The sequence below is a fragment of the Aedes albopictus genome, chromosome 1, assembly GCF_035046485.1.
Source record: "Aedes albopictus strain Foshan chromosome 1, AalbF5, whole genome shotgun sequence".
Lineage (NCBI taxonomy): Eukaryota > Metazoa > Arthropoda > Insecta > Diptera > Culicidae > Aedes > Aedes albopictus.
In genome coordinates this window covers 184,799,039-184,811,368 of record NC_085136.1, presented here as the reverse complement: position 1 = coordinate 184,811,368, position 12,330 = coordinate 184,799,039, and the positions used below count along the sequence as shown (strand labels likewise).

General features: G+C 38.4%; 2 protein-coding genes across 2 annotated transcripts in view; one reads left to right on the top strand and one right to left on the bottom strand.

Moving 5' to 3' along the window:
* Positions 1-12,330, top strand: part of LOC134285363 (uncharacterized) — a 224,659-nt gene that overhangs the window by 113,349 nt on the left and 98,980 nt on the right. The window lies entirely within an intron of this gene.
* Positions 1-12,330, bottom strand: part of LOC109405489 (E3 ubiquitin-protein ligase UBR1) — a 123,728-nt gene that overhangs the window by 18,154 nt on the left and 93,244 nt on the right. The window lies entirely within an intron of this gene.

Genomic DNA, 12,330 nt, shown 5'->3' with positions numbered 1-12,330 from the left:
CACACGAACTGTTGAGAAACAGAGCGAACACGAACCTGGGCCTTATCTACATAACAAACTATGGCCTTTTAAGGACAAACGTCTTGAAATCCCGCTTCAACAGTGCATCAGAATTTCAAACGCACAAATCTCAAGAAACAAGATTCACACAACAGTGCATTTCATTATTCTGTTCTTGCTCACTCGTAATAAGCTTAAAATAAGAAGATCTGATGCGCTGGTTTTGTTTACGCAGATATTTGTGCCCTCGAAATCGTGAGTAGGTACCAAAGTCGGCCATTTTAGGATTCTAACAAATCTGTCCGTAAAATTCAAATCCATTCCTTCTGACATTAAAGTGAAACTTCAAAGAAGACAAATATGGCTGCCACAATGGCCGACTTGGGCCCCTACTCACGTTTTTAAGAACACCAATCCTTAAAGTTCGTAAACAAATGCGCTCGATTTGGAAAAGCTGCCTCTTTTTGCAAGAGATCAAAGCCAGGATAAACAAGTGCGGCTTGGTTCGATGCTTCGTTCGTCAGATTTGTGCCTCTAAAGTTTGTATGCAAAATTTCAATGGGATTTCTTGATGTTTCACCTTAAAGGCATAACGAACACAATTCTCTTCAAAAGAAAGTTTAAGAAATATTTACTACGGAATGTAAGCGAATATATCGTATAGTGTGTCAACCTTTCCATAAATGTAGGGTTTCTGGCTCCAGCTAGTTTTTGCCTGCTTTTTCACTTAAAGGAAAAATAATCAATTTGTAGTTATAAGCCACAAACGTTATCACAAGGTTATATGTTTAGTCTATTAGTTTTGTTTAATTCTCTAGTTTAGTTGAATTAGTGAATCCCTTCAAAGGAACATATAGTTCCACTGGGAATTCACATTTTTTGAATTAGTTATAATTGTTCTCCGCGTTCTTTTTGTATTTTTTTTTGTTAGTAAGTGTCCATTACCAGAGGGCTCTCAGCTATTTGGTGTGGGGGTGAGCGGAGGGTACACTAATATATATTCCATTCCATAGAAAAACGATATAGTGCATCTCCGATTGTCGTGAAACTTGGTGGGCTTGTAGTTCTTCGGAAATAATTAGACCCGTATTTTTTTATTTCATCATTAGGGTGACCAATTTTCGTATAATGTGGTCCAAAAAATCAAGGTTTTTCAGAACTAAAATTTTTCAAAATATCGTAACTTTTGAACCATTTGACCGATTTTAAACTTCTTTTGTTTTGTTTGAAAGCTATCGAATTGTAGTTTCCAGGAAAAATACGTTAAATGAGCTAAAATGTAAAGAGTACTATAAAATATGCAAATATATTAGTTTTTTCACGTTTTCATGGTCTCGGGACCAAAGAGGTACCCTGGTTTTATATTTTAATCAGAAAATTCAGGAAATTTGGCGTAACATATGAAAAAACAGAGATGTATGTTTTTTAGTTTTTGAGGTATGATTTTTTGAAAATAAAAGGTCAGATTTTCCCATACAAGACACTTTTTTTAAATTTGATTATATTTTGATTCCTTATAATATTATGGATACCAAAAACACCAGGAATCACTTTAAAAAGCAATACTATGCATAGTTTTATGAGAATTTGCAATTTCAAGTAATTTTAGAGTAGCTAGTACTAAAATATATGACTCTCTATATTCAAAAAATCATAACTCAAAAACAAAACAACATACATTTCTGATTTTTTGATATGTTACGCCAAATCTCCTGAATTTTCTGATAAAAATATAAAACCAGGGTACCTCTTTGGTCCCGAGACCATGAAAACGTGAAAAAACTAATATATGTGCATATTTTTCAAAAGTTACGATTTTTTTTTGAAAATTTTTAGTTTTGAAAAACCTTGATTTTTTGGACCACTCTATATGAAAATTGGTCACCCCAATGACGAAATAAAAAAAAATACGGGTCTAATTATTTCCGAAGAACTACAAGCCCACCAAGTTTCACAACAATCTGAGATGCAGTATATCGTTTTTCTATGGAATGGCTGTATATATAAGTTCACATATGTTGTAAGGAATAGAAAAAACTTTCATTTACTGGCGGCCGCGATATTTTATATGGCTTCTAGCCTTCATGGGCATTTTTTAAAGGTAAAAAATGACCAAAAAACACATTTCTGACTTGAGGCACCTCGAAATCTTCACCAATTTAGCTGAAAATTTGACCAGAAGTTTGTTTCAGCATTTGAATTCAGATGTTGGGGTGACTGGTTGAATTCCAGATATTTCATTTTTTTATGAAGAGGTCTAGTGCGCATCTTGCCCTGCCCTACCCTACCAAGCTGGTCATTACCTGATCGAAGAATGTAGGTGTCGTTTCCGCGGCCTTTCGGGAAGTCCCAATAGCTCCAATATTTCATGTTCAATTTCGAGCTGTTCATTACTGCTCATCATTGTATCCATTACAGTTTGTCCGGCTCCATTATCCACATATAGCCCGGACAATCCACCGAGCACACAGTATATGAGGTTCAGAACACAAAATGCGGAAATTATTGCAGAATTCATCCCGCTCTACTACACTTATTACAATGTTTGCTGCATGGAAGTGTACGCTACTGCAAAATAAAATAGTTCTATCTCAATGACCACAATCACTAGCAGGTAGCCACCTAGATTACCACCTCGATAAAACTCTCTGTTCCAAGGAGATATTTCAGTGGCTGGCTGTTACAGGTTGTCTGACTGTTTTAAACACGTCACTTTCAAATTTTCTCCTATTCTAGTATTTGCGAGAAGTGAACTAATAATATTCAAGAAGATCCGCTGAATTATTGATCTCGATACGAAAAACGCAAAAGCACGTCTGCCTTGTTCAATGCAAGTATTCACTTTCTCGCAGTTTAAGCCATGTGTGCAGGTGCTTGATTTACCCAAGAAGGATGTGTGTGTATAATCTTAAATCTTCTCCGCCTGCTTAAGATCTGTTTAAGTGCCAAGTGTATATAAACAAAAGGAGTGGAAGAACTACACCGCATAGCTAGCTTCGCGTTTTTGCCTGAAATGAAAGAACGATAAAAACAGAACTAACACCATACTACCTGTGTTGGTAATCAGAAGTTGAGCATACTTATACAAAAAATCAGAATTCCAGGAGTAAATCGTTGATTGTAGCCATATCGATTCCCATTAAAAAAATTAAAATGTTTATATGAAATATTATTTCTCAAATAACCGAACTTTCGTTCTTGTTAATTATGTTTTCCAGTAAGGGGAGACTGGGTGACTTCCCTGTATCTTAATTTGCCTTTAACTTAAGTTTTCTTTCGCTCAAAACTAGATTCGATTTCCATACAGAATGTCAGGTACACTATTAAAAATTTGCACTTAACAGCAGGACTACAAATCTGGAGCTCGATTTGAATAGGTCGTATGTACATTTGTCGATATAAAATTCGATCTGTTTATTTTAGTTATTGTAGCAATAGGGAAGATATTTTGGATACTTTTAATGATGGAATGGATAGCCTGTTTTGTGATGATTCTGCTGTATGTATAAACTTTGTTCAATTTCAACGGTTTTTGCTATAATAAACGAATCCAACTGATCGAATTTTTAATCGACAAAATCACATACGACCTTTTCAAATCGAGCTCCAGAAATTATTGTCATAGTTTTCAAAACTGTATTTTTATGAAGGCATGTGTTATGATGCATTTTACAAAAATGGGTGACACTTGGTCCCCTTTTGAGCACATGATTCATTTAGAAAGAAAATAACTTCAGAAGCTTTCAACACATTTTCATTACAAGTTTTTTTTTATAAATAAAATGTAGTTCTCATTTCTTGGGAATATACTGTATTTCAAAAACAGGAAGACTAAAAATTATCTGACACATTTATTTTATTTATGTTTAAGGGCGGGGATATAAGGAAAAGTTCTAAATTTTGGAAAAAAGTGCAAACATATTTAGTGTCAAATAAAAAAAGGTATTATTGAACATCGAAAACCCCTCCCAGAGCAAATTTCTGGCTACGCCACTCGAGGACATGAAAAAATAGTACTGATTATCAAAGTTATAACAATTTCTGTAAAACGTGTTTTTATTAAAGAGCTTGACGTAACTATGCCTACAGTCCAAAGGCTCAATTGAAAGCACAAATCCAAAACAAAACCGTTACTAGAGCACCTTGTGGCGTCTTTGAACGATCAATATATAAAAAAGTGTTATTTTGCAAACGGAAACGATTTTTAAAAAAATATCATTTTTATCCAAAAAGTGTATTTAAAAATCATAAAATAATGATTGTAATTTGTTTGTTTTTTCGAAAAATTTCGATCATTCAAGGACACGACACATGAATAGCGAACACCCAAAAATTAATTATTGAAATCGGATGAGAACTGGTTTTGCAATCGTAGTCACCGCATCGACTTTTTGGAAAAATACGGTTTCCAGATAATTTACAGTATTAAGCTCGGTATTAAATATACACGTAAGAGAGCAAGGCGCAAATCGCCATATGGCTTCTACTGTTTAATTATTGCATAGGGTGCCTGTACCAGTTATGGCACTACCGAAGGAAAACTATTTGTACAAAAATAACGAGAAGACCAACGAATGTCATCAACATGTTAAAATATAGCTTAGTTTCCATACTTTTCAGGGAAAATATTGAAACGGAGCCAAAACTACTTTTAGTATTTATTACAGCGTGTGGTAATCATAAGAACTCTGTACCAGTTAAGGATACATTTGTTAACCTTAGTTTCTTTTCGCACTATTTGCATACATTTTTTTTTTGTTGGGATTTTAACCACTGCGACCATTACTTTGATCTATTGTGGTATTACCCCTGTTTTGTTTCGCATTTGTTCAGGACGACGAGTCACCATTGAGGGTTGACGTCGTTTGCTGATTATGCGAAGTATCCCAATCTGAGATGATTCTTAGGATAAAATCAACCATCAAATTGAGATTTTTCAACCAAATTTCAGAAGGATTTAGAATACCCTTGGTGAAATATTGTCTTCTACGCACAAATAGTGCTGGACAGTCACATAACAGATGGTGAGAGGTCTCAATTGCATAGTTACAGAATCGACTGACATCAGTTTGACATCGATTAATATTTTTCAAATGATATCGTGCCGGGCAGTGCCCCGTGAGAAGCCCAATAGCTGTGCTCAGAGATTTTTTTTAGGTTTAATAGTTTTTCTGTAGTTTTATCATTGGAGTTATGAACAGTTTGGATTGTCTTGATGTTTTCGTAGCAATCCAGTTTGATTGTATCATTTGATCCTCCCATCGCTTTGCTTCCATTTGTATTTCACATTTAGATACACCACAGAATGGTTCTGGGCCTATATGAATTGAACTTCAGAGCCTTCTCTGGCAAGTGTATCAGCTTTCTCATTACCTTCTATTCCACAGTGGCCTGGTGCCCAGTACAGATTAACCTGGTTTTTAGCGGCCAACTGTTTCAGTAGTTCAATGCATTCCCATACCAGTTTAGACTGACATGTGAAAGATTTTAGTGCATTCAAAGCCGCCTGACTATCTGAAAATATGCAAATCCGTGTATACTTGTATGCCTGTACTTCCTCTTAAGGCGAAACTGGAAGCATTTCCTCATTTTTTTGGTTTTTGATTTTTTTTATTAAATAACGAAGCAATATTTTTAAAATCGGTTTTCGTGCACATGTAGAGTATGGATCAGGGTATCTTCTGATTTTTTTATGCGGTAGAAAATGTTTTTCGTTTTTGCAGAAACCATTTTTGAACAAAATATCACTAAAAATGGTTTCTGCAAAAACGAAAAACATTTTCTACCGCGTAAAAAAATCAGAAGATACCCTGATCCATACTCTACATGTGCACGAAATCCGATTTTAAAAATATTGCTTCGTTATTTAATAAAAAATCAAAAACCAAAAAATGAGGAAATGCTTCCAGTTTCGCCTTAAGGCATACAGATACACACTCCAGAATTGCATATATTTCTGCAAGAAAAACGATTGTCCATTTTCCCATTGATATTAAAATATTCAGCCCTGGCCCGGTAATTCCAGCTCCAGTGCCATGATTCATTTTTGAGCCATCTGTGTAGAAAATAACCGATCCTGGTAAGATATTCGGTCCCCCCGATTCCCATACTTGACGATCAGTGTTGACCACGGTGTATGGTATATCAAAGTTCAGTCTTATCCATCCAGTCTTCGGTCATTACTACTAATTAATTAACGGGAAAATCTTGCAGTATACTGAGATGCCCGACAAGATTGCCTTCCAGTAATATAGAACTTCTTCTTAGCCTTAGGCCGTTCGCAATGCTGTTTTATTTAGTATGGCGAGTTTTAAAAATTTTAAAACTCGCCATACAAAATGAAACAGCATTGCGAACGGTCTTAGGGCACTCTTTTCAGCTTCCTTTTGCACATACTAATGCAGTGGAAGTTTGAATCGGCTTTTCGGGCCCGTATGAAGTTGATCACCAATATTAACTTCTTTTCCCGATCAGCCTAGATAGCTGTGTAGTGTCGGTAGCGGTTAGTTCAACTGGCTAAGAATAGCACTACGGACCGCCTGTTCCAGTGGTAGGAATCCACTAATCAGGTGACCCCTAATTCATGGTGTTATGCGGCTTTATGCTTACCGTGCCTAGGAATGAATGGTTAGGGGGGTCTTATAAAAACCTAATCGCAAACGAAGCCTGTGGAGTACCAGGGCACCCTCCACAGTATTATGTTTCCAGTTCAAAACCGAATTAGCGACATTTTTTCTTTGACTTCCGCTGCTTTTGCCTTGCGTTAAACACAATGTCGGAAGTGGGGCGCTGTATAGAGCACCAGGTGTACAATACAGCGCCCCACTTCCGACATTGTGTTTAACGCAAGGCAAAAGCAGCGGAAGTCAAAGAAAAAATGTCGCTAATTCGGTTTTGAACTGGAAACATAATATTTGCCCTTACTGTGCTAACCGGAGCAATAGCGCGGTGGACCTTGTGTTTCTCCGAGACAATCAGCTGCCCTTCTTCAATCTCATACTTGAGGCTGAATAAGGGCGGGATTATGAAGATGTTATTAATTAGTTTAGATTTTCACCTATATGGTTTCGCATTATGCGTTTTACACAGTGTATTCTGTGCATCCTCGCCTTTGGCGCACTCAAATCGATACCGATCTGGTTTTATTGTTGCTGTTCTTTTTTTGTGCTGTGATTGTTAAGAGTTTAATCTTGCCTAGTTTGGGTAGTGGCTACGGTTAGGATAGCTCAGATCAATCTTCAGCACAAAAGAACAGCAACGATCAATCTTTGTAGACTTATGCAAAATGGTACAGCCCAAGTGGCGTTAGTCCAAGAACCTTACTTTCGTAAGGGGAATTTCTATTTAGGAAACCTTGTGAATCCGGTGTTTGCTACTTTCAGTAAAAATGAAATGGCAAACACACGTGTCATGCCTCGAGCATGTGTGCTTGTCAACAACGCAATCGTTGCTACACTCATCTCTGAACTAACTACCAGAGATGTATGTGCTATCACAATAGATGTATCTGTTGGAAACCTCAACAGGAAATACGTCTATTGTTCGGTTTATTTACCGCATGATGAACCATCCCCTACGGATGCTTTCAAGCAAGTCATTGCATACTGCACTTCAAAAGGCCTTCCGCTAATTGTTGGTAGTGATGCTAATGCTCACCATATAATCTGGGGCAGCTCAGACATCAATTTGAGAGGCTCCAGTTTGATGGAATACTTAAGTACCGTCAAATGGGGTAACTTGCAACACTTTTCGACTTTGAAGCAATATCATTGAAAATCTAAACATTTGAAACAACCTGTGAAGCATCGTGTACGCTAATTACCCCGAGTAGAATACTATGCAGCACTTGGTTTACCAAAATACGTTGTCACCTAATCAGGAGGTGCGAAATACATGCTTGTTGCAAGTTTCCCCATCTGTGGGGTAACTTGCAACATAGGACATGAAGCTAAGTTAGCTATCATTAAACAGCACTAACATTCTAGCATTTAGTCGTATTGTAAAATTTTGATGTTATGCATGAAACATACCATGAAAAGATGTATACTAACCAATTGACATATATTTTTTCATGAAAGGATTAATAGTTATTGCAAGCGAGAGTATATCGTTTAGCAACAGGTCTCACGTCCCTCAAACACAAAATATATATGATTGATTCTCTTGACTTAGAACTCATTACAAAATATCAACAATGATTATTGTCATTTCTTGAAAATGTAGAGTGAGTCATCTTCAAGTAGTTTTCAGTTTGAAGTGGTGTTTGGCAATTTCAGCTAAATTAACATGATTGAAACACATCTATTCTACTTTGTAAATTTCAACTTCGCTAACTTGGGTATAAAACTGAAATAATTTACTCCATCTAGGTTCAGACTTGATATTGGTGATTGCTTTACAGCGTTCATAAACAAAAATTGAACTTTTAACATGATGAAACATGAATGAAACTTCAAAATGTGGTATTTCCTAACAATGTTTGAAGGTCACGTGCAAAAAAATGTAAAAAATAAATTGTCATTTGAAAATGAACGCGTTACGTAATCAATAAATGATCCGTTTTGGTTATTTCTGTCAAGTATATCGTGAAATGAAGATAAATAATAGAAGGTTTCGTCAAATTCAACTGTTGCAAGTTACCCCATAGTGGTTGTCGAATATAATAATGATTTTTTGCATTACTTAGTCGATAAGTTTATCAAACTTTTATCGTTTAGCTAAGCTTACTATTAGGTACCCTAACTGCAAGCAAGGTCACCAGACTTATCGCACTTACCATAAGGGAGAGGTCAAGCACGATTTTCATACTTGTTTTTATGGCATAAAATGAGCAATCCGTTTTAACAGTGTAGCTAAACCATAAACAAAGAAACAAAGCTAATTTTTATACTAAAACGATCTTTGATACACAGAATCTCTATAACCGAAATAGTAGGGCATACTAGTTTTTATTATTATTAGAAAATGCTTCACATTTAGTGTATGTCATCGTGTTGCAAGTTACACCGCTGTTGCAAGTAACCCCGTTTGACGGTAGTACAGATCTTGGATTACTTAACATAGGCAACCGCCCAACCTTCATGGTATCTGGTAGAGAGGAAGTGTTAGACATAACGCTTTGCTCTAGCAGAATTAGTCATGAGCTGACCAATTGGCATGTGTCAGATGAAGAATCTTTATCTGACCATCGTTACACCTTGTTTGAACATGTGAATGTTGCTTCGCAAACTTTGCGTTTCAGGAATCCCCGGTCAACCAACTGGGATCTCTTTACCGATTTGATTGCAGCCAAATTTCATGGATACTCACCATCAATTGACACTCCAAGTGATTTAGATGATGCCGTTGATACTACAACGGCCTTCATCATGGAAGCTTTTGAAGAAGCCTGCCCTCTGCGGTCTGTGAAGACCACAAGAGGAACCCCTTGGTGGAACTCCGATCTGGCGAAGCTCAGGAAACAATGTAGAAAGAGTTGGAACAGACGACGTTCGGCTGGATCGGAGGCTTTCAGGTCGGCTCGCAAGGCCTACCAGAAAGCTCTTCGGTCTGCTGAACGATCTGGCTGGAAAAACCTTTGTACAAATGTTTCCAGTCTGAGTGAAGCCAGTCGATTGAACAAAATCCTTGCAAAATCTAAGGATTTTCAAGTGAACGAACTTCATTTGCCAAATGGTGATTTCACTTCCTCTGATGAGGAAGTTTTAGAATGTTTATTCAGTACACACTTCCCCGGATGTGTGGATATTACATCTTCGGATGAACCTGATGTCTTTTCTTGTAGTTATGATTCTTTAGCTTCGGCTCGGAGTATCGTAACTTTAGAATCGATTGAATGGGCACTTAATAGCTTTGCTCCTTTCAAATCTCCTGGGGCAGATGGGATTTATCCTATTTTGCTTCAGAAGGGATTTGATCATTTCAAACATGTTTTGAAACAACTACTTGTTTGCAGTTTTGCTACAGGGTATATTCCCAAATCCTGGCGGGATATTACTGTGAAGTTTATTCCGAAAGTGGGTCGCGCGTCGTATGAAGAAGCAAAGAGCTTCAGACCTATCAGTTTGACCTCTTTTCTTCTGAAATGCTTAGAACGCATAGTCGATCATCACATCCGTGATGTTCATCTGGCCAATGTGCCTCTTCATGTGAACCAACATGCTTACCAATCTGGAAAGTCCACTGTGACTCTTTTACACAAAGTTGTTTACGATATCGAGAAGGCATTCGCTCAAAAGCAATCCTGCTTGGGTGTTTTCTTAGATATCGAGGGTGCCTTTGACAACGTGCCTTTCGATGCCATATTGGAAGCCGCACGGGGTCATGGTATATCTCCAATGATTTCCAATTGGATTCACCAAATGCTCAAAAACCGACATCTCTTCTCGACATTGCGTCAAGCGGCGATTAGGAAATTGAGTGTTTGTGGATGCCCCCAAGGGGGAGTCTTATCACCACTTTTATGGAATCTCGTAGCAGATACGCTATTGAGGCAACTCAATAATAGCGGTTTTCCTACTTATGGTTTTGCCGACGACTACCTAACATTGTTAGTCGGTATGTGCATCAGCACCCTTTTCGACCTGATGCAAAACGCTCTTCAGGTAGTTGAGGGTTGGTGTCGCCAATATGGCCTTTCGGTAAATCCGAGTAAAACATCTATTGTTCTTTTCACGGAAAAGCGAAACCGTAATGGTGTTCGATCTTTACGTCTCTTTGATTCTGAAATCAATGTGACTGAACAGGTAAAGTACGTTGGAGTCATTCTTGATTCCAAGCTTTCCTGGACACCTCATGTTGAGTTCAGAATCAAGAAAGCTTGTATGGCCTTCGGGCAATGCCGGCGAACCTTTGGTACAACTTGGGGTCTAAAACCCAAGTATATCAAATGGATCTACACAACTGTTGTTCGACCATTATTGGCCTATGGATGTCTTGTGTGGTGGCAAAAGGGCGAAGTGAGAACGGTCCAATCAAAGTTAGGCCATCTCCAAAGGATGTGCTTAATGGCGATGTCTGGAGCGTTCTCTTCAACTCCCACGGCAGCGCTCGAAGTTCTCTTTGACGTTGCCCCACTACACATTCATCTCAAACAAGAAGCACTTTCTTGCACTTACCGCCTATGGGTACTCGGTTTACTAGAGGAAACTCCTGTGAACCGCAGTTCAACACACACCTCGTCGTTTCCACTTTTGGTGAATTGGGACAAAGTTGTCCTTGCTCCAAGTGATCTTACAATTGCTTGTAATTTTCCATATAGGACATTTTCCACGAAATTCCCTTCCCGGGAAGAGTGGACATCTGGTTATCTGGAGAGAAGTATTTCAGACGGCATCGTATGTTACACTGATGGCTCCCTTCTCGAAGGTCGAGCAGGTGCTGGTGTTTATTCTCGTGAGCTAAGGCTGTATCAGTCTTATTCACTTGGCAGACACTGCACCGTTTTTCAGGCCGAAATCTTTGCTCTTATGTGCGGAGTGCAATCAGCACTTCAGCAGCACGTAATGGGCAAAGTTCAGATAGCCAGGCTGCTATTAAAGCACTTGCTTCGGCCAACTCCAGGTCGAAGATAGTTATCGCTTGTCGAACTCAAATTGAGGAGCTGAATTCAGCAAACGCTGTTCACCTTGTATGGGTACCTGGCCATTCTTCCATCGCTGGAAATGAATTGGCTGATGAGTTAGCTCGCACTGGAGCATCACATGACTTCATTGGCCCTGAGCCAGCTATTGCGGTATCCAAGTGTTGGGTGAAGCTTCAGATTGACACCTGGGCTGCCACTCAGCACAAACAATACTGGAATAGTTTGGAGTCATGTCGTCAAACAAAATTGTATCGTACTGAGCCATCTCTAGAGGTGGCAAAGTATCTAACAAATCTGTCAAAGCAGAACTGCAGCATGCTGGTCAAAGCATTGACTGGCCACTGCCGACTCAGTTATCACATGGCGAATATTCAGCAAGCTAGCTGATTCATTTGCATGTGATAGCTGTGAATCCGATTATGGAACTTCGTATCATTTAATATGTAACTGTCCAGTTTTTGCGCAATTGCGTTTCCGAGTACTCTGGAAACACTTATTAAGTGAAACTGACTTCAGAAACCTGAATCTTCAGGACGTTCTGTTGTTCTTGACTCGCTGTGGTAAAGAGCTATAGGCTCTCTTTACGCTTTATGCATTATCACAGTGCCCTTCTCAGGGCGCTGTTCGAACCCATTGTGGCACGCTTATGCGTTATTACAGTGTCCTTTTCAGGACGCTATGTGAACCCATTGTGGTACGCTTTTGCGAGTATGACGATCCTATTCCCTTACCTGTCCTTTCCCATG